The sequence below is a fragment of the Agrilus planipennis genome, unplaced genomic scaffold (genome assembly GCF_000699045.2).
Source record: "Agrilus planipennis isolate EAB-ADULT unplaced genomic scaffold, Apla_2.0 scaffold16, whole genome shotgun sequence".
Classification (NCBI taxonomy): Eukaryota; Metazoa; Arthropoda; class Insecta; order Coleoptera; family Buprestidae; genus Agrilus; species Agrilus planipennis.
Genome location: NW_020438946.1, coordinates 2,182,937 through 2,204,532, shown reverse-complemented (window position 1 = coordinate 2,204,532; position 21,596 = coordinate 2,182,937). Strand labels below are relative to the sequence as shown.

General features: G+C 34.9%; 2 protein-coding genes across 4 annotated transcripts in view; both read left to right on the top strand.

Moving 5' to 3' along the window:
• Window positions 1–342: 342 nt before the first annotated feature.
• Window positions 343–21,596, top strand: part of LOC108741760 (neurocalcin homolog) — a 143,927-nt gene continuing 122,673 nt past the window's right edge. Inside the window, exon 1 of the mRNA XM_025974736.1 lies at window positions 343–468. The gene's annotated coding sequence lies outside the window, so the exon portion shown is untranslated. The remainder of the gene's footprint in view (window positions 469–21,596) is intronic.
• LOC108741749 (neuronal calcium sensor 2) overlaps window positions 476–21,596 on the top strand; it is a 132,940-nt gene continuing 111,819 nt past the window's right edge. For 2 of the 3 annotated variants that reach the window (XM_025974686.1, XM_025974687.1), the window contains exon 1: window positions 476–849. The gene's annotated coding sequence lies outside the window, so the exon portion shown is untranslated. Of the gene's footprint in view, window positions 850–15,465; window positions 15,854–21,596 lie in introns of those variants that run through there. The other variant, XM_025974685.1, reaches the window with a different exon arrangement.

The following is a 21,596-nucleotide window of genomic DNA, read 5'->3' as shown; positions in this document are numbered from 1 at the left end:
TGTTTTTAAAATTAATTTAATTTGAAAATGATTGTTGCTTTACATTTATTAATTTTTAGATGTTTTTGTCTTAATGGTAAGTTTTCAATGAGTAGTATTTGACCAAGTTTATTTTATTTGAAAAATTTATATATATTTTCAAATATTTAAAGATCGGAAAACAATATTTTAAAAAAGTTAAGTAAGCCTAAATTTGTATCAAATAAAGTCGAAAGTTGCATTTTCGAAATTTAAATAAAAAACTGTTTAAAAGGATTGTGGATGATAATTTCATAATTTTAACAAACAGTTTTTTTATTAACACACCGGATCAGCTACACTAAAGAATGTTTGGCAGCACTGTAATTGCTTCGATAGAAACATGGCGAATGTTGCTTTTAGACAGTAGTTGTGGTTTAATTTCTTTAATTCAAATTTGATATTAATTTTCGTGATAACAGCTGTTTAACTAGTGTAATTACAAAAGATGTGAGTTTTGGCAATGATAGTTTTACTAATTTAAACTGTTATTAATTTTCATTATACCAAATTTTGATTGGTCAATTCTGATATTTCATTTTATTTTGTTAGCTGTTGTTTTTCAAGTTAAATAAATGCTGCTTTTTTCGTGAATTACTATATCGTACTTTTAGGTCTTTTTCATTGTAAACATTTTATATATTTTGTATTTTAAAAGATATAGGTTAAGTTGATTTCATTGTAAACAATTGTAAATGCTAGGCTCTTTTCTGTGTCGTTTTTACAAATGTTTAAAAGTTAGTTAAATGCTGTGCTAATATGAAGAAAGAAGTATGTTTCTGCAAATTTCCCGCATATTACAGTGTATGGATTTGCCGAAATTGTGGAAAGGTGAGTTTAATTTTTACATTGTCTATTTGCAAGTAGGTACTTAGGTTAATTCAATATTTGTTAACATTAAAAAAATCTCACTGTGAAGGTTAAATATGTTTCAATTCCTTTTTTTAAATTAAAAGGGTAAAATATTTTTGTGAACTTAACCAAAGATTTAAAACAAATAGGTACTTAAGAAAGGCATTGGTTTAGGTGAAATAACAAACATGTGTTCAAATTTTTAAAGACGCCAGTCTATTAATAAAACTTAGCTGATTCAGGATTTTCATTGCCAAATGAACAATACAAGATCACTATAATGCAAAATAATGATCTAGCATAGGTATGTTTGTGTGTTTACCCATACTTAGTAATCATTACGAAAAACGCCAGTTAAAGATTTAAAGGCCTGGGTGTTGTAAACAATCATGAGACTTTATTAAGCAGTTTGAAAACGATAAGAAAAAATGTTTTCAAATCAAATCGTAGGTATCTATTTCGGCAGATAATACATAACATTTATTGAAAGTATAGATTGTCTTCTTACCGTTGGACACAATTACAAGCAACTTATTCATTTTCATAATTTTCAGTATAAAGTATTATAAATTACCCAAAAGATTTTAATGGCACTGATATAAAGTATAAAAAGTAAAGGGCCTAAAGTGGTGTCTTGAGGTACACCCATTACTAAAGTTACATATCGGTATTACTATAAACTTCCTACTGTTAAGATAACTACGAATCCGATCATATATTATAATACCTACAGTTTCATGTGCTCATGTATTGCAATTTCTCCAACAATATTTTACGGTTACTGAAATCAAATGCTTTAATCAAATAAAGCAAAGCTATAATTATTGGTTTACTATTGTAAAGTTTATCATGCATTTGAGTTGCAGTAGTACCACGATTTTTCATGAAGCCATATTGTTGTCGAGAAATTACACTGTTTCTTCTAATGAAATCATATAACCTCCTGTAAAATATTCTTTCGAAATTTTTTGTCAAGTTAAAATTCAATGAAAGATAAATATATATATTTCCTAGGAATTTCAAGTATTGATTTATCGTCAACTAATTTGCAAAAAATCATAGGAAGGTCATTGGAATTGTATCATTTTGTAATACAGGGTTTGTTTTAAAGAAAATCACAATAATTTAAAATCTGAAGCCGGTCCTGTGCGTGAATTGGCGACGTAGGTGTCTACCGGTTAGCGTAGTGCGATAACAACTTTGTAGTTACATGAATGGAGAATGTAAACATTGCCGCTTATCGAACGTCATTATTACACATCATGTTTCATTATTGTAACAATAGCTGTTCTACAGTGACTGACCTACATTAATGATTGATGTTGTATTGCTGAATTACTTTACTGAATTGCAAATCGACTGCCTTATACAAGGTTTAAACGTTCAAAAAATAAACGGCTACTAGAGGTTGGCTGTTAACATAAACACCCTGAATCACATTTAATCCAATTTAACAAATAAACAATATATGAGGAAAAAAATACAAAACATACTGCACATCTGCTGGTAATCACCAAGTGATTGAGTGCAGCGTTGCGGGCCGTATTTCTTTAGCAGGACCGGAATTGAATTTACCTGTACTTTCAACTACGTTTTCCTTGAAAACGGTGAATTTTCGGATTTACTTAATTTTCATGTTTTATTTTATTTATTTGAGTGGTTATTTATAATGTACTTGCCCAATAATTTTTCGTCATTTTTGTACGTGATCCATTACTTTTTTGGTCAAGTACATACGTAAGCCATCGCTTGTTGTACATTCCTATAGCTGAGTACAAACACTTTAAATTCAAATTGTGTAAGTGTTCTTTGCAAGAATAATAAAGATAGTACTTGACCCTATTTATAAATGGTGCTACAATAGAACGCGTATAATTTTATATATATATGCATTCTTCTTTCATTGTGTTTGAATAATTAAAGCTTTAGTTCGCAAAACACGTTTCGAACTGTTAATAAAAAGTACCAAAGATGCTTCTTCGTTAATAAACTTCCGCAGTAAAATGGCTCTGTTGCAAACATTAAAAATAGTGTGGCATGAGAAATTCTGCAAGAAAGCTAAAGCTGAACTTGAGCTGCAGCGGTAGTCAGGTTAGGCATATTAAAGCAGTTTTACGAAGTAAAGGTACTGCATAAGTTTAAGTAAAAGCTCGAGAGTGTTTTAGCTTCTTAACATTTGTACTTGTATACTTTATAAGTGTGTATACATGGAATTATGACATTAGGAAGAATTCTGGCGGGAGTGTAATACTTAGAGAACCTATACGCAGGCCATGAGTTAGCGAGATATATTAGAAAAGGAAGATAGTGTGGAGATAGATGAACTAGGTTATCCCGTAATGAGAGAAGAGTTCGATGTAGCATTAAAAAACTTAAAGAATAATGCGGCAACAGGTATAGATGGAATTACGTTTAAGCTAGTTAGTCACATTTATGAGACCGGGAAAGTCCCGGAGGATTATAAACGGAACGTAGTACGTAGTAACCATTCCTAAAAAGAGAGGTGCGGATAGGTGCGAGACATTTAGATTTAGAACAATTATCTTAACATCCCATGCGTCAAAAATCTTAACTAGAATTGTACAGAGAAGAATGGAAAAAAGGACGGAAGAACTATTAGGGGAAGAACAATAGAAAAAAAGATAGAAAAAGGATAGAGCGTGTACATAGTATTTGTAAATTTAGAAAAAACTTTTGACAATGTCAAATGGGACAAGATGTTAAATATGCTTAAAAATGTAGGGATGAGTTACAGAGATAGAAGAGTGATACTTATTTTGCAAGGGAAGAAAAAGTAGGGAAATAGTGAATATAAAGATAGGAGACAAAAGATTAGAAAAAGTGGCTGATTTTAGGTATCAAGGAAGTCAGATAAGTCAGGGCGGAAGGAGTAGTAGAGATATAAAGCAGAAAATAGCGCAAGATCGAGTCGACTTCAATAAAAAAAAAGTCAGTTCTATGTTCGCAAACGGTTAATTAAAAATGTATGTTTGTACATACAAGTATGAAACATCGAAGGAGGGCGCGGCGGAAAAGATAAGATTAGAAGCACTAAATTTTAACCTTATAATTCTAAACATATCCGTCAAAAAAGAAAAAATTAGTAATAAATAAATAAATTAAGAAAAGGATCATTGAGCCAGCGACGCTGCTTGCATGCTGTTGTATACAATCTAAAATTCATAAATTTGGTGATTGTCTTCTTCGTTTGACAGGCATTTTTTCGTCGTTTTCGAAATACGGTAATTAAAGGAAAAGGAAAACTATTAAATTCCTTTAAGCTCAACATAGTCAATTTTGATTAAATTCGTATTTTTAAACTTTTTCAAATGAACTGGAAGACTTGAGTACTCGTTTTCGTTGTTATTTCGTTTGTCTTTTTATTGCATTTTTATTGATAACACTTTAATGGAAACTTTTATTAGTTTATTTTGCAATGCACTTATTAGACTGCATTTTTCTTACGCAAAGATGCATTTTTGAAGATGAATTGATCTCATATGTTCACAAAGTTTGTAAAAAGTCTCACGAATCGAATGCAGAAAACCGCATCTCGATCCGACTTGCTACCCAAAATTGGAAGGTTCAGTGCTTTAATTCCTCGACTACTAAATTGCGATTTCTTTCTTTAACAGAATTTATTCAAATTAGGACGTTTATCTGTTTTCTCATTTCGAATAAGCGGAGTACCTATAATAGAAATGTAGCTTCTAAAACATTTGTAAATAGATATCACAAATGGAGAAATTAAAAACAGTTATTATGAGTGAAGATGAATTACTTCAGCCACCTTTTCATCTAAAAAATAAAGTACCTTAACTCCGATAAATGTAATTCAAAGCTTTCAAAAGATCTTGGGTGTTCGATTAAATTAGAACAGTTTTCAGATAAAAAGGTGATGTTTTCAGATAGACATGATTATCATTACATATCATCATAAGGTCATCAGTCCTAAGACTGGTTGGATATGCACCTCCACTCCTTCCTATCCTGAGCTAATTTTCGCATTTCCTTAAAACTAGAACATCCCACATCCTTAATTATTTGCGAACAGTAATCTAATCTATCTATCCCTCCTAACTTCCGTTTCTGCTTCTAATATGTCTCTGACTTCATGCCTGAGAAGGCGTCCTACCAACTTATCTCGCAAGTTTCTTATTGACTTCCATAGAGTCCTCTGTTCTCCTATTCTCTCTAATACCCCTTCATTTCTAACCTTCTCTGTCCATACTATCCCCATCATTCCCTTGTAACACAACATTTCGAACGCTTCTAACCTTTTCATTTCCGCCGCGCCCATCATCCATGTTTCGCACCTGTACGGCACCGCGCTCCAAACATACACTTTTAACAATCTTTTTCGAATTTCTAAATTAATCGTTCGTGAGCATAAAAGTGACTTCTTTTTATTAATGGCGACTCGATCCTGTGCTATTTTCTGCTTTATATCTCTACTACTCCTTCCGTCCTGACTTATCTGACTTCCTTGATACCTAAAATCAACCACTTTTTCTAATCTTTTGTCTCCTATCTTTATATTCGCTCTTTCCTTACTTTTTCTTCCCTTGCAAACTAATTATCACTCTTCTATCCCTGTAACTCATCCCTACATTTTTAAGCATATTTAACATGTTCTCCCGTTTAACGTTATCAAAAGCTTTTTCTATATCTACAAACCCTAGTAAACGCTCTTTCCTTTTCTATCTTTTTTTTATTGTTACCCTTAAAGTTAGAATGGCCGCCTGCATTCCTCTATTTCTTCTAAACCCAAGTTGATCTTCTCCTAATAGTTCTTCCGCCCTTTTTTCAATTCTTCTCTGTACAATTCAAGTTAAGATTTTTGACGCATGGGAAGTTAAGACAATTGGTCTAAATGTCTCCCACCTATCTTCGCCTCTCTTTTTAGGTAAGGTTACTACTACGTTCCGTTTATAATCCTCCGGGACTTTCCCCGTTTCGTAAATGTGACTAACTAACTTAAACATACGATTTCTAACCTCTTGTCCTGCATGTTTTAAAATTTCCGCGTGCATCCCATCTATACCTGGTGCCTTATTATTCTTTAAGTTTTTTAATGCTACATCGAACTCTTCTCTTATTATGGGATAACCTAGTTCATCTATCTCCATCCTATCTTCCTTCTTTAATATATCTCCTAACTCATAGCCTGCGTATAGGTTCTATAAGTATTCTTTCCAACTGTCTGCCTTTTCCTCATTTTCTATCAGAATGACTCCTACCTCGATTCTTATATTATTACTACTGCACCCTATTTCTCTAAAATTTCTTTCAATTATATTGTAAGCCTCGTCCGTTTTACCTACTTCAAACTTTTCTTTTCATGCGACATAAAAAGCAAAAATGCCGGCAAAGAAATGTGATTTTACTAAGTATCGGAAAAGCGGGTACACGGTATGAACTAAATAATGGTTCATGTCTTCGTTCTGGGGATCTTTCCATTAAATACCACCCTCACCAACGTTGCAAACCACTTTAAGCCCAGTTCAAAGAGTCGTTAAAACACTAAACCAATAAAAATTTTAATTCTTGGTTGGCGGATTTTCAACGAGAAGGTTGAGTTTGAAATTGTTGAAACGAGCTTTTAAAGTTTATAAACACTAAAAGCCTGCAAGGTGGTAAAGTTATCGTTAACCAAAACCTGATGTATTAACAAGCAACAGAAATTGTAACTGTTCTGACGTATTTTTCTTCACGAAAGAATATAAACATAAGAACAAAATTTAGTATTTTATTTAGTAATTAATAAATAATAGAAACTATGACAAACGACTTATCCCAACAATTTTAATTTAAATTATTTTTGCTGGTGTTTGTTTTTCCTTTTTTTCTCTGGATGAATTACCCAGCACTGCGTCATTATCGGGTACCCTCTCGAATCTTAAAGGAAGTGGACTGGATACCCTGTATGTATCCGGACCCGGATACATACAGGGTATCCAGTCCATCTCCATTTGACTTTGACTACGTTGTCTTTCTATAAAAAGTTGTTCAGAATCCTAAAACACGGGGCCATGTAAAAAATTGGGGCGATATTGAAATGCTTTCTTTTGTGTGAAATGACTCAAAAAGTACGTAATAAGTTCATTGTGGCGAAACCATAAGTCGAAAATTATTCAAACAAAACTTGTTTAAATTTGATTCACCATACAGTGTGTTCAGTAATAGAGGAAAGAAGGTTTCGTTCAAATGACAGCTGTATCCTACAACTTTTTTACTATTAGCACTCACAATCAGTTGATTCATTCAATATTGTCAAAGATAATTATATATGTAGATATACTCGTTCAAATAGTGTCATAAAAATTTTACGTTGTTCATTGTTTCTTTCTGTAAATTTAAAAAAAAAAAATTCTAAATCAATTGTTTTATGTTTCTCTTGTCAGGGTTATTATCGAACTGATATGTTAGCATAATTTTTAGGTAAATGTCTATGTAATGGCTCCCACCCCCGAAAGGGGTGGGGGTGGGTGGGATCGAAAGAGGAAGTCTCCCTCACTACTGTACCATAAAAGGTTCGTGGCGTTCTCACCCCCTTAAAAAGTTATCGGGGTTAGATGGGGGTGGGGAATGGGGCGATCGAAAGAGGGTGGTCACCTGAGTAAAACCCCATAAAAAATTTGCTGCGGTCTCACCCCCATAAAAAGTTATGGGGGTTAAAAGTTGATTATTTTGACAATTTTCATACACTATAAATCAAATGAAATTAAAAAAAAAAATATTTTCAAGCGGGTGGAGGTGGGGGATCGAAAGAGGGTGGTAACTCGAACAAAACCCGATAACCTAACGTAACCTATCCTATTGATAAAGATATTTAAATAATGTTTTATATAACTTTCTCAATATTTTTATGTATTTTTCATTAGTTTTACCTTTATTTACATTCCTATTTGAAAAGTTTCACCCCACCAAACTACAAAAAAAATAATCGAACGAAAAAAATTGTATCAAAAAGTATGTTTACTGCTTTTTTAATTTTTTTTTATAGAATCCCAATGTGAAGAAAATCCCATTTCGGAACTTTTTTACTAACATAATTAAATAATGAATATGAAACATTTAAACATTTAACCGAAACTATATTTTTGTAACTGTTATGACTTTTGGGAAGCATGCTATTGCAAACTTAATTATAAATACTAATTAATTCGTTAATAGAAAATTAAGTTGTGCATTTAGTGTAATTTTTCTCGGACGCAGTAGGCTATTTTTAAAAATACTCGTTATATTTAAAGCGTAAAATTAATTTCTATAGGAGTAGTTACTTTAAAAAGAACGTGTAAACATTCCTTATTATTAATTAGGCGACGTCGCATTAATTAAACGTGGTTTTTTCGCGTAAGTCATCTATTTACAAGTCAGAGCTCGAAGTCAGCCTTCGTCTCTTCTTGAAGAGATGAAAAGTAAGTAGTACGTGTTTCCACCGACAGAAATCGCCACCAGTAACTTCGGCGTCCTCGATTTTGTCGCAGCTTTTGAGCCTCCGGCCGCCTTGATATCGATTTATCTGTAAGTAGGTACTGTTATATCGGTACCTTGGTTGCGTCGCGGCGCGTCGTGGCGCTTCCTTCCCGCTCGTTATTGTACACGTGGAATGACTACTGATAACGAAACTGGATGTCCAACGAATAAAATGAAACGCTTGAAATGTTCGCTTTTGGTAGCATTTGTCGTTTGGGAACAGGGCAGACTTTTAGAACTGAATGCAAAAGCAGAGATGTCTGGAAGAAATGATGCGAATATATTTTGGATATATACAAGGTGGTTCATAAGAACTGGATATTTCACAACTGTGATTTTTACATACCGAATCATAATTTTGTAATATATGCAAACTTCTTTTTTTAAATTGATTTCTATTTATAGCTATATGGATTGTTTTTTAATCGATTTTTTATTTTGAAATTACCAAATGCAAGCAACAATGGCATAGCTTCAATCATAGCCGAATCAAATTTATGTTATCCCAATCTACAGTGATCTATCTTATAAATGCTTGCTAAATTTACAAAATAAGAAATACCTACGTTTTAAAATACCGTTCGTTTGTTCTATAATGTTATGTATTATACTTTGTCATCTCAGAATTCAAATTACTCAAGTTTTCTCTAAACAGGGTGTTTTTGAATTAAGTAGCAAGTACGAGGTGATAGGGCAGTATAAAACAATAAAATTAAGTGAATGTTTGGTAGTCCGAAAGTTCACCGTTTTCGAGAAAAACGTATTTGAAAGTACAGGTAAAAGCCAGTCCGGTTCTGATAGGATTCCGCAGGGAAATACTACAATGCCACGCCGCATTCAATCAACTTTTAATTGGCAGCCCCCGTGTTGTATTTTTGTTCTCAAGCACTATTTGTTATTTGTTAGATTAAGTGTGGTTGAGTATGTTTTTGTTGCAACCAGCCCAGGGCAGTTCTTTGTGCTTTTAACGTTGCAGTCAGTAAAAGTCATTGACAGTAGGTCAGTGTGTAGTGTCATAGGTCAGTGCAGAATGGTAGTGCATTGATCAGATCGTGAGTTTGTAGACGAAGTCTCTTTTTTGTTTAAGATGTTTTTGCTATTTTATCTAGAAACACTAAGCAGTAAGGTATATATTGCTGGAAAATTCTTGTTCAAACTTAGTTGGTAAGACTACAAAGGTAATTTGGACGTGTAATTAATTGGATATGATCATGATTATCTATTGTACTTAACATAGCTATACCAATAAAAAGAAGACACAATAGATATGCGTTATGGATATTTTTTTTTATAAACCCAATGATTATCTTTCTTCAAGTCGAAAGTTTTATTGAATCAATATTTTATTTACTTTACACAGAAAATAGAATGTATTAGGATGGTAATGAAAATGGAAAAATGGATATTATTTAATTATGTGCTGTTTATTCACCACGCAAATCATAGTAACTCAAAACAAATTGTTCGGAAGCCAATTTAATCTAAGTAGTATAATTATACTCAGGGCTAACTGTATTACGTATAATTATTTGCAGGAGTTTGATGTTAGCCTTAGTAAGAGCGTATAGTTAGTTCAAAATCTCATGAGACTTTATAAGCGCGAGGGATGGATCTTATTTTCAAATATTAATGTAAAAATTTGTTTTCAATTTTTACCTACTATGAACTATCTCAATGAGTGGGTAAAAAATTGAAAATGAATTTTCAGATTAATTCCGCGGTCCGGACCTGGAAACGCCAAATGAATATGAAATGAGAATGGTGAATATTTTCACTTGAGCTTTTTGTGCGTTATTTTCCATTTTCGGCTTTCTTGGGATGTAAATCAGGAAAATTTTCTGTATGACATTCTTTTAAAAATAAAAAGATGTATCAGAATGAATTTTTGATAATTTTGGACTAATGCTTTTGCTGCGGAAGGCAAAGTATCTAAGCAATATAAAAATTTTTAATGATAATGGGTAATATAAGTTGATAAGTATAAAGAATTAAAATACATAATTAAATATTAAGCAAATTCCCGTAAGGAATAAATGTAAGTAAGTTTTACACTGCATTAAAGTTAGTTTAACATTAGCATAGGCGTGAGTTTTTACCTTAATAATATTATGTTGGTATATTACTAGGGTAGAATTTCCGTAGATGTCTGCTCTAAAAGGCATTTACATCCTTTTACACTTTGCCTTCTTTAGAGCTTTTAAAGTAGTACATTAAAGACAAAACAATACCAGATTGGGGACCGTTTATTTTAGCCAAGCCAAAACTAGATATGCGAAATTTAAATTTATTTTTGGAATGAGACTCGGACGCCATAGATCATTTAAACAAAAAGATACCGCCTGTCTGGCTTAAAATGAAATGTCGTGGATTTCTACGTTTAGGATTGCATTTCTGGTACAAGTTAAAACGCCTCCGCATACACTCAATTACAAACGGTAAATACAATTGTACACTTGTGTTCAGGTGTCAAACAATGAATACTGTTGCAATTGCTTAATAGGTTTACAAAAAGCTACGCTACTACATATTTGTATTTAGCAACAAATTGATGCAGAAGAACAAATGTTATAATTGTAATTTTTTGCGGAAGTGGAAACAAAAAACGAAAGTTTCTAGTAATTTCTACGAATGATCCAATAAGTGCCTTTATCTTTATTGTTGCCATTTCTATAATGTTTTGACAAGTATCCGATATAAAAATCCAGAATCAGATGTAGAAGTGGATGTGTAAAAGTGGGCAGAACTTCTGCAGTTGCGCTGAAGTATCTTGCATTGCATTACTAATAATAGTTTTTAGTTCTGAAAGATACATCAATATATGCATCTTTTGAAACGTCAAGCAAATTATACAAAACAAAAGTGTTCGCTTGTGGTAGGATTGTTTGATAAACAATACATAATTAGTGCTAGCCTTAATTTGGATTATGCGTAGTAAGAACTATTTAAAGAATGTTGAAACAAAAAAACGTACTTAGAATAAGCTTAAGTAATTACTTTTTGTAGTAACTTAAGATTGATAAAAAAACCTCAACTTATTTTGCACCTCCCATCTTTTTTGTATTTGGAATTAATTGACTTGTAAAATCTCCGCTTACCTTAAAAAGGGTCTCCACGACAGTTACTACACCCCATTTTAGATGCGAAAATTAACTACCAACTCAAATATACATGTACCCCTGGAGATCTCAAAAGAGAATTAAAACTAAAACTCGAAGACAAAAACCACAAATTATTATTCACCAAAATGATGAAATAGACCGCATTAAGAAAAGTGAAGATGTTACGGTGAATGCTAAATTCACGCCTGCGGTAAAACCAACCGATGAATGGTCAGTGCAAGAAAAGGTCATTAATAAGTCGAAACGATTTGAAACAACGCTCTCTGAGGATTGCGGTTGCTTAACTATTAGAAAATTTGAAATGGTCAACTATACATGCAGTAGCGTAGTGGCTGTGAGGGCAAACGCTGAAATTGTCGCCCTATACTAGCATTAGTGGCGGTCAGGTCGCCCTGTAGTAGCATAACTAGCTTTTGTATCGGTCAGGAAAAACGGTGAAATTGCCGCCGTATAGAGGCGTAACCAGCATTAATCACGGTCATTTCGAACTATGAAATTGCCGCCCTATAGTGGTGTAACTAGCTTTAATGGCAGTCAGGGCAGACGCTGAAATTGCTGCCCTACAGTAGCGTAACTAGCTTTAGTGCGGTCAGGACAAACGCTGAAATTGCTGCCATAGAGTTGCGTAAGTAGCATTAGTAGCGGTCAGATCGGATTCTTAAGTTGCCGCCCTATTATGATGTAAATAGCTTTAGTGGCGGTCAGAGCAAACGCTGAAATTGCCGCCCTATAATAGCGTAGCTAGCATTAGTGGCGGTCAGGTCGGACTCTTAAGTTGCCGCCCTATGGTGGTGTAAATAGCTTTAGTGGCGGTCAGAGCAAACGCTGAAATTGCCGCCCTATAATAGCGTAGCTAGCATTAGTGCCGGTCAGGTCGGACTCTTTAAGTTGCCGCCCTATGGTGGTGTAAATAGCTTTAGTGGCGGTCAGAGCAAACGCTGAAATTGCCGCCCTATAATAGCGTAGCTAGCATTAGTGGCTGTCAGGTCGGACTCTTAAGTTGCCGCCCTATGGTGGTGTAAATAGCTTTAGTGGCGGTCAGAGCAAACGCTGAAATTGCCGCCCTATAATAGCGTAATTAGCTTAAGTGATAGTCAGGTCAGACTCTGAAATTGCCGCCCTATAGTAGCGTAACTAGCACTAGTGGCGGTCAGGTCGGACTCTGAAAATGCCACCCTATGACTTAACTAGCTTTAGTGGAGTTTAAAGCAGACGCTGAAATTGTCGCCCTATAGTAGCATAACTAGCTTTTGTGTCGGTCAGGGAAAACGGTGAAATTGTCGCCCTATACTAGCCTAACTAACTTTAGTGGCGGTCAGGGTGCACTTTGAAAATGTTACCCTATGACTTGCTTTAGTGGAGTTTACAGCAGATGCTGAAATTGTCGTCTTATAGTAGCATAACTAGCTTTAGTGGCGGTCAGGGCAAACGCTGAAACACCGTCCTATACTAGCGTAACTAGCACTAGTGACGGTCAGGTCGGACTCTGAAAATGCCACCCAATACTAGCGTAACTAGCTTTAGTCTCAAACTGCCGTTTTATTCCTATGCCAAGCAAAATGTATTGAAGCGGTAACAATTAAAAAAACTCCAATTCGAAACGGATTGTATCTTCTACTCGGAGCAGATCAGCTCCACCGTATTTATGCCGCTAACCACAATTTTGTCTGTTTTAGTACCCTCTCCTTTTCAATATTTAATCGTTACAAATTCATCAATTTCAAATGTGTTTTTGACAGCGGTTCCGTTGTCATCATCTGTTAATATATTCATACTTCAGAAGCATGTATGTCTCAAACAATTTTTACTTCATATGTAATTTACATGTCTATTATAAGAAAATATTATGTAAGTACATGAGTGCTACATCTGTAGACCCAAGGAAAGCCAAAATTTGGATCACGACCCATTCCTGTTTTCACTGATGAGGAACCGGGATCTATTGGTAGATATAGATCGCTTTGAGAATCTCTGATCTACAGTATAGTTATAGTTTCATCCTTCAATATTTTTGAAGGTCAAAATAACAATATAGAGTTGTGTTCAAGGAGGCTATTCTTGTCGCATTCGCCATCCCTCGTTATTTCTCCACTGTATAAAAGTTCTCTTAGCTTCATTTATGCGTTCAATATTTGCAAAACGTTTGAATATATAAAGCTTAAAGCCAGTATCGGATTAACCCTACGGAGGTCCCAGTGCAATGAAATTTTCATTCTCCGCAATTTTCTTTTAATAAGTTCGTAAATCTAAGGGCAACGAGAATGGTATATAATCATAAGTCCCGAGACTTATTTTGTTGTACTTTTAATTATATTCATACAATACTGTTTTGTCAGTACCGCTTCCATTTCATTTAATCCTGTCTCCAACTCCTTCTTGCTAGATGTTAATATTGCTATATCATCTGCAAATCTAAGCATACGTAATGTTCTTTTGCCCCTCTATATGTATCCCTAACGTTGTTCTGTCTTTAATGATGTTGATCGCGTCTTCGATGTATAAATTAAAAAGTGGGGGTGACAGTTTGCATCCTTGTCTGACTCCCTTCCTAATATTTACTTCTCTACGTTGCTGCTGCAGCTCTATAACTATGTTACTGTTTATACAAACTAAGTATCACTCTTCTATCTCTGTAATTCATCCCTACATTTTTAAGTGTATTTAACATCATCTCCCATTTAACATTGTCAAAAGCTTTTTCTGTATCTACAAATCCTGTGTACACGCTCTTTCCTTTTTCTATCTTTTTCTATTATTACCCGTAAAGCTAGAATGACCTCCGGCATTCCTCTACTTCTAAACCCAAGTTGATCTTCCCCTAATAGGTCTCCCGTCCTTTTTCTACCCTTCTCTGTACAATTCTAGTTAAGATTTTTGACGCATGGGAAGTTAAGCTAATTGTTTTATATGTCTCGCACCTATCCGCGCCCCTCTTTTTAGGTAATGTTACTACTACGTTCCGTTTATAATCCTCTGGGACTTTTCCCGTCTCGTAAATGTGACTAACTAGCTTAAACGTACGATGTCTAACCTCTTGTCCTGCATGTTTTAAAATTTCCGCTTGTATCCCATCTATACTTGGCGCTTTATTATTCTTTAAGCTTTTTAATGCTACATCGAAATCTTCTCTCATTATGGGATAACCTAGTTCATCTATCTCCAGACTATCTTCCTTTTCCAATATATCTCCTAACTCATGGCATACGTATAGGTTCTCTAGGTATTCTTTCTGCCTGTTACTCATTTTTCTATCAAAGTGACCCCTACTTCGTATCTTATATTATTACTGTTGTACCCTACTTCTCTAAAATTATTTTTAATTAGGTATATTATAAGCCTTATCCGTTTCACCTTCAATGTTTTCTTCTACTTCTTTACACCTCAAATCAATTCACTGTTCTTTAGCTGCTCTACGCTTCTCAATTATTTCCCACTTTGTAGCCTTATATCTTTTTTGTCCTTCGTCTGTCCTGTTTTTGTATTTCCGCCTTTCTTTTGTTAATCCTACAACCTCGTTTGTTATCCAGGGTTTCTTGAGTATTTTGGAATTACATGTGTTAGTTTTATTTTGTTAGGTACTTATACATATGTTTATTGTAACAATTTTGTCTTCTTAGACGTTAGAGACGTTAAGTGTTGTATTCGAGGGAGTAATGCATCCTGTAAGATCCTCGGTTAAAGGAAGTCCACGCTCGAGTGGCTCAAATAAAAATCATAATCAGTTGGCTCTCCATTCTCTCTTGAATGTCCTTATTGATGTTCGTCATTTCGCATTGTAAGGACAATACGCCGGATTATCCTGCGTTTCCCGGCGAACATATAAACAGGAGAAATGCGATGGCTGCCCAAGACCGTGCGTGCGCCCCATAATTTTCTCTCCGAGTTTCTCCCGATCCGATAGTTTTACGTCCTCTTTCACTCGGTACCTTTGTTCTCTTACTCTGTCTTCGTCCGCGCTGGGTTTTCCATCCGATCGGTTCGCAGCGTCGCCGTGTCGAGCGCTGCGCGTCTTTTTCCCAGAGCGACCCACACCACCACCTCGGTCCTCGCCACCAGAACACACTCAGTTCAGTAGGTGACCTGGTACTAGCGTTATTGTTTTGTTTATATCGCAAACGTCTCGTCTTGGTTGTCGCAGGCGGCGTTGTTTGATCCAATCTTGACGGAAATTTTTAGTATTGTAGCATTATTACGTTTTTCACGTGTCGTTTCCGGTGAGGTTCGTTTGTTATTCGTTTGGAAAGTTAGAAGAAGAACCTGGATTGATATTAGCCGGATTGCTCTGTGTAATTACTGATAGAAGAAGGAATCCTGGACAAGGATTTCTCATCACTATCTTGAAATAACGGTGGACACGTTGCTTTATCGATAGCGCTTTTGAGAAGGTATCTACCTAACAAATAATTCTTAAGATAGATTTCGAACAGAACTAATCGTATGGAATGTATGGGGAAGTCGTTTAGGACATGAAGGAGATAAAGCAAATAGGTCGTTTTAAATAGGCATTTAAGTTTCAGTTAGTAACTATTTCTTTCAAAAAATTTCACTTTTAGACTAGCTGAATTGTATTTCTTAAACTAAAAATATTCTTTGCTATAGGTAATTGTGTTCAATCTTAATATTTATGTATTTGTGAAATATTTAAATTAAAATCATTTAGTTTATTAGATAAACATTATGCTAATTTTATTTAATGATATTTGAAGGTATTTCTGTATTATGCGTATGTCACTATATACGCATACCTATATATATTTATAAAAAATACCAATAATACCACCGCCTTAAAAGTACTATTGGAATTCTACCAATAAAAATAATGGTGTTATTTAAAAGAAACTAGAGTACCTTACCTAAACCTAACCCTGCAAGAATTAAAACGGCCTACAATTTTACTGGCAATGATGTACAGATTTTATTTAAACATAAATATAAGAAAAATTGATTATAAATAATTGATTATTTGAACTAAATCAAACATATAATTTCGCCTGATGACCTTCTACTTCTATTTTCCGTGTAATTACTGTGCAATCCTTACTGATATCATAAATATGTGTGTGTGTATTATATTTTCTATAACAAATATGAGTTGATATCAGTAAGGATGTCAGAAGTTACACTGGAAATAAAAGTAGTAGGTCATCAGGTAAAATTATATGTTTAATTTACTTCAAATAAAGATTTATTTATAATCAATTTGTGTCATGTTTATGCCTAAATGAAAAACTGTACCCTCATGATAACCAGTAAAATTATAAGGATTTAAAAATAAAAAAAAAAAGCCGTTTTAATTCTTGTAAGGATAGGTTTAGGTCAGGTTATTTTAGTTTCTTTTTCAAATACCATTACTTTGATTGATAGGGTTCCAATATCTAATTTGGTGGTGTCATTGATATTTATTATAGATGTATATAGGTATATTTGTACAAAAGAAGCGCTTCCCTTACCTTCAAATATCTATAAAAGCCCACTGGGTAAAAAATTTTTGTAGAGTTTTACTAATATCTGAAGCCCCGATTTTAATGATATACCCACAATAATAGCGACGAGAACAAACAGAACATCTAAATTACATAACACTTTCATTAATTACTTAATTAGGTACTATCATTATTTCTTTCAGTCGAAGAAGCCTCACAATGTGGTGAAATGATCATTTTGCAGTGATATTACTAATTGTGTTTTGCGACTTAAATGTTGTGTTTGCTTTCGTCCTAATATTTGTTTATTATTTTAGTAGTTGGGCCCGTTCAAGTTTGAACGGAATGCACAATAGTCTACAGTACAATGCTGAATACGACCATTTTTTGCAAATTTTTAGTTCGATCCAGAATACGTCAAAGTTATCTATTTTTAATTAAAATTTTTAATTAAACAATACACCGGAAATAGGCCAATACATTTTAATTGTCAGCTAATTCCGTAAAGTATAATTTAGTGCTAAGGAACAGTCACTAAATAAACACTTAAAACCCAAAATACCATAAAACGTCTAGAAACTTTAGACGGGTTTTAATACCAAAGGCGACTGAGTCTAACTGAGGGTGACACCTTAGGTGTCGAAACTCGTCTTAGGTTTCTAACCGTTTTGTGGAATTTTTAGATTTAAGTGTTTATTTAGGTAATTCCAGAAAAATTGTATCATCACCTATCTCAGCTGCACCGATTTCAGTTACCTTCATTTGCTATTATGTTTTAAACCACTTAATGAAATAAGATAAAATTTTATAAAATCCTAATCCTTTAAAAGCCAAACCGAATACCTTTAAGGTATTTCACACATATTTTGCTGCTTTTGACGTTTTTGGTCATAGCTATCGGAATGATGAATAAACACACAAACAAACCTGCGCTAACACATTACGTATTTGTATCGCCATCTACCGGGTATTTGCTATTAATGAGGCTAGCAATTAGCATTAAAATAATATTAAAAAGAACATTTATCAAGTTCTTTTCCAAAAATTTACACTGTTGGTACATGGAGTTTGTACCTATAAAACCCGCTCTTTAGAAGCTTCGTCAATTTCGGTCGGTAATTTAACAAGACTGCCTCTGGCGTGCTGATGAGATTCAACAAGATCTAAATCGCGATTTTCTGACCATACGTACATTGTATATTAAACGCGATAATGTTTCTAGAGTTTTCGAATCAATTATTTTGCCCTGTTGCTTTTCGTCCGAAGAAATAGCGTTTTAAATTTACATTTTAACAAAACAGTTTCATGTTGCAAAGTTCAAAGTTCACGCCCGCTGTCCTCGTAATATATTATAAAACTAAATTTGCAAACATAAAATATAATTTGGTTCTGACAACAAGTGGGTGAAGTTTTTGTAAAAGTTAGTTTGCACCGTTACATTATTTTTTACGTCTTCCTATAAAAAGGAAGGGAAATGTCTAAATGGTTTAAGAAAGTTTTCGCTTTATAAAAGTATATATCTACCCGTACCCTCATTTTTCTTCTTGCTTTCTTTATGGCACACTTACTAGGATTAATTCTGATGATGAATAGGCCATATGAGAAAAAATGTATCGCATTATAACAGGTCAATTGAAAAGTCCCCGGCCTAAAATAGTAAAACACATTTTTTTTGCAAAATTCGTTTTTTTTATTCAACATAATTCCCTTCAAGGGTAATACACTGATTATAGCGATCCTCCAACTTTTCGATACCATTTTTGTAGTACGATTTGTCCTTTGCTTCAAAATAGGCCTCAGTTTCGGCGATCACCTCTTCATTCGACGAAAATTTTTTCCCAACGAGCATTCTTTTGAGATCTGAGAACAGGAAGTAGTCGCTGGGGGCCAGATCTGGAGAATGCAGTGGATGCGGAAGCAATTCGAAGCCCAATTCATGAATTTTTGCCATCGTTTTCACTGACTTGTGAGACGGTGCATTGTCTTGGTGAAGCAGGACTTTCCTTTTCTGCAAATGCGGTCGTTTCTCGGCGATTTCGTCCTTCAAACGGTCCAATAACGCTATGTAATAGTCGCTGTTGATGGTCCTTCCTTTTTCAAGGTAGTCAATGAAAATTATTCCACGCGCATCCCAAAATACAGACGCCATAACCTTGCCAGCCGACTGTTGCGTTTTTGCACGCTTTGGAGCGGGTTCATCGTGTGCAGTCCACTCCGATGACTGTCGATTGGACTTCGGAGTGAAATGATGGAGCCATGTTTCATCCATTGTCACATATCGACGCAAAAACTCGGGTTTATTACGCGTGATCATCTTCAAACACTGCTCTGAATCATCAACTCGTCGTTGTTTTTGGTCAAAAGTGAGCTCGCGCGACACCCACTTTGTCTGCTATTTCATTCAATTTCAATTTACGGTCATTCAAAATCATTTTGTGGATTTTTTTAATGTTTTCGTCCGTAACAGCCTCTTTTGGGCGTCCACTGCGTTCACCGTCTTCGGTGCTCATTTCACCACGTCTAAACTTAGCATACCTACCAATCCTTGATGGTTGATTTTCCTGGGGCAGTGTCCGGAAATTCGTTATCAAGCCAAGTTTTTGCTTCAACTGTATATTTACCCTTCAAAAAGCAATATTTTATCAACACGCGAAATTTCTTTTTATCCATTTTTTTCACAATAATAAAAGTTGCTTCACTAAAAATGCTATAATTCACAAACTAATGATCCGACAGCCGTCAAATTTATAGACGCGTCTTTTGAAGGTTAGGACTAACTGAAAATCATATGGATTTAGTTCTGGTGCCGCCATCTATGTGTCAGGCCAGGGACTTTTCAATTGACCCTAGTACATACAATATAATAGGATAGAAAAATCTATCTACACAAACTACAAGTTTATACGTACGTTAACTTATTTTGTATACAATTTTTTCGTCACCGACAATCGCTGTATCTTCCCGATCAATGAAAACGATTTTAACGAGCATTGGCGGAATGTACTCGGTAAATACAAAGGTGGTGGTAAGACAAGCGGATGCTACCCATCTCTAGACCTCTAGAGACTTGAATAAAACTTAATCAAATGCCAAATCATTGTCTGATTTATAATTCTCGCTTGGTGCGGTCTGAAACATACACCTTTACATATAAATGTGCTTTTCAAATGTGAACGCCATTTTGAAAACAACTGTGGCAAGAAAAACCCAATGTAACTGAGCCGGCCGTTGTTATTGTCCTAAAAGACACAAAAGTCTAACCAATCTAACCAATCTATAGTACACAGTACGTATTTTTCGGTGTTTATTTTTAAGCAATAGTTTGATAAAAGTGGCGGGAAAACGTTTGTGACGTCACATTATGTCTGCGAAATGATTGTATATAAATGCTTGTAAGAAGCGACATTGGCTCGGTGGTATGAATGCTAGAGGTTTAGACCATTGCTTTAGTATTCGGGAGGACGCTGGTTCGATTACGGGTCAGTTTGCCTTGGTCCAAGTTTTTCTGTGGTTTCCTTGGATCATTTAGGCAAATGCTGGGGCAGTAATATTCCACAGATAATCTTTCACTCTCTTCTGTCTTCATTTCGTTGGTCTCAACTTTCTCACCCGAACCACCACCCACCCATTCTCACGATTCCTGAAAGCAGGCTGAAGAGGGCCTTCCGCCCTACCTTTCGGCGTAGTCCGGAGGGACTGCCCGCCCACCAGCATTACTGACTGGTGGGAATGAAACACCCAAAAGTTTTTTTTTTTTGCGACATTGGCTCAGTGGCATGAATGCTAGAGGTTTAGACTATTGCTTAGTATTCGAGAGGACTCGATTCGATTCGATTCCGGGTCCGTTTGCCTTGGTCCAATTTTTTCTGTGGTTTCCTTGGATCACTTAGGTAAATAGTGGGGCAGTAATATTCCGCAGATAATCTTTCATTCTCTTCTGTCTTCATTTCGTCCGCCTCGTCTTTCTTACCCGAACTGCCACCCACCCATTCCCACAATTCCTGAAAGGACGCTGGCGGGAATGAAACACCCAAAAGAAAAAGAAAAAAGCGGCATTGGCTCAGTGGTATGAATGCTCGGATGGCACCTCGAAGGCCCGGGTTCTACGTGTTGTCAGTATAGCAGTTTTTTTTTTTTTAAATCAGGTATTACTATGAATGTTGACGTTCAGGTGATTATCATGTGCGACACCAGTGAATTTATATCTTCATAATTATTGCTCAAGCTACTTGGAACGCAGGGAGATCCTAGGTGGTGGCAGTGGAAAGCCCAAAAATGTGAATTGTTTTGCGGAATTTTGTTTATTTACAAAATTGGTTGTTTAACATTTGATCTCTTATTAACATTCAAACGACACCCCGGCATTGTGTTTCTGAAATATATTTTACGTAAAATGCCAGACAGCCACATCACCGTGCGTGCCATGCATTTAAATCTGCTTCTGCCGAATGGTCGAATTGCCCGGTTGCGTCTGTTAGATTTTATCGGATCGTTTCAAAAGTAATTCATTTAGTCTTAATTGAAAACAGAGTTGTTCTAATCCGACTGGCTCCACTTAAATAAATTAAAATGAAAAGCGAAAGCGACTTTATTGATCAAATTTTCACATAATAAGTTACATTAAAAAATTGTAATGTATTAAACAGATGTGGTGTGTGAATGTAAAGTAAGGTGTTTAAGAATTTGCGCGTGGGCCAATATGTTA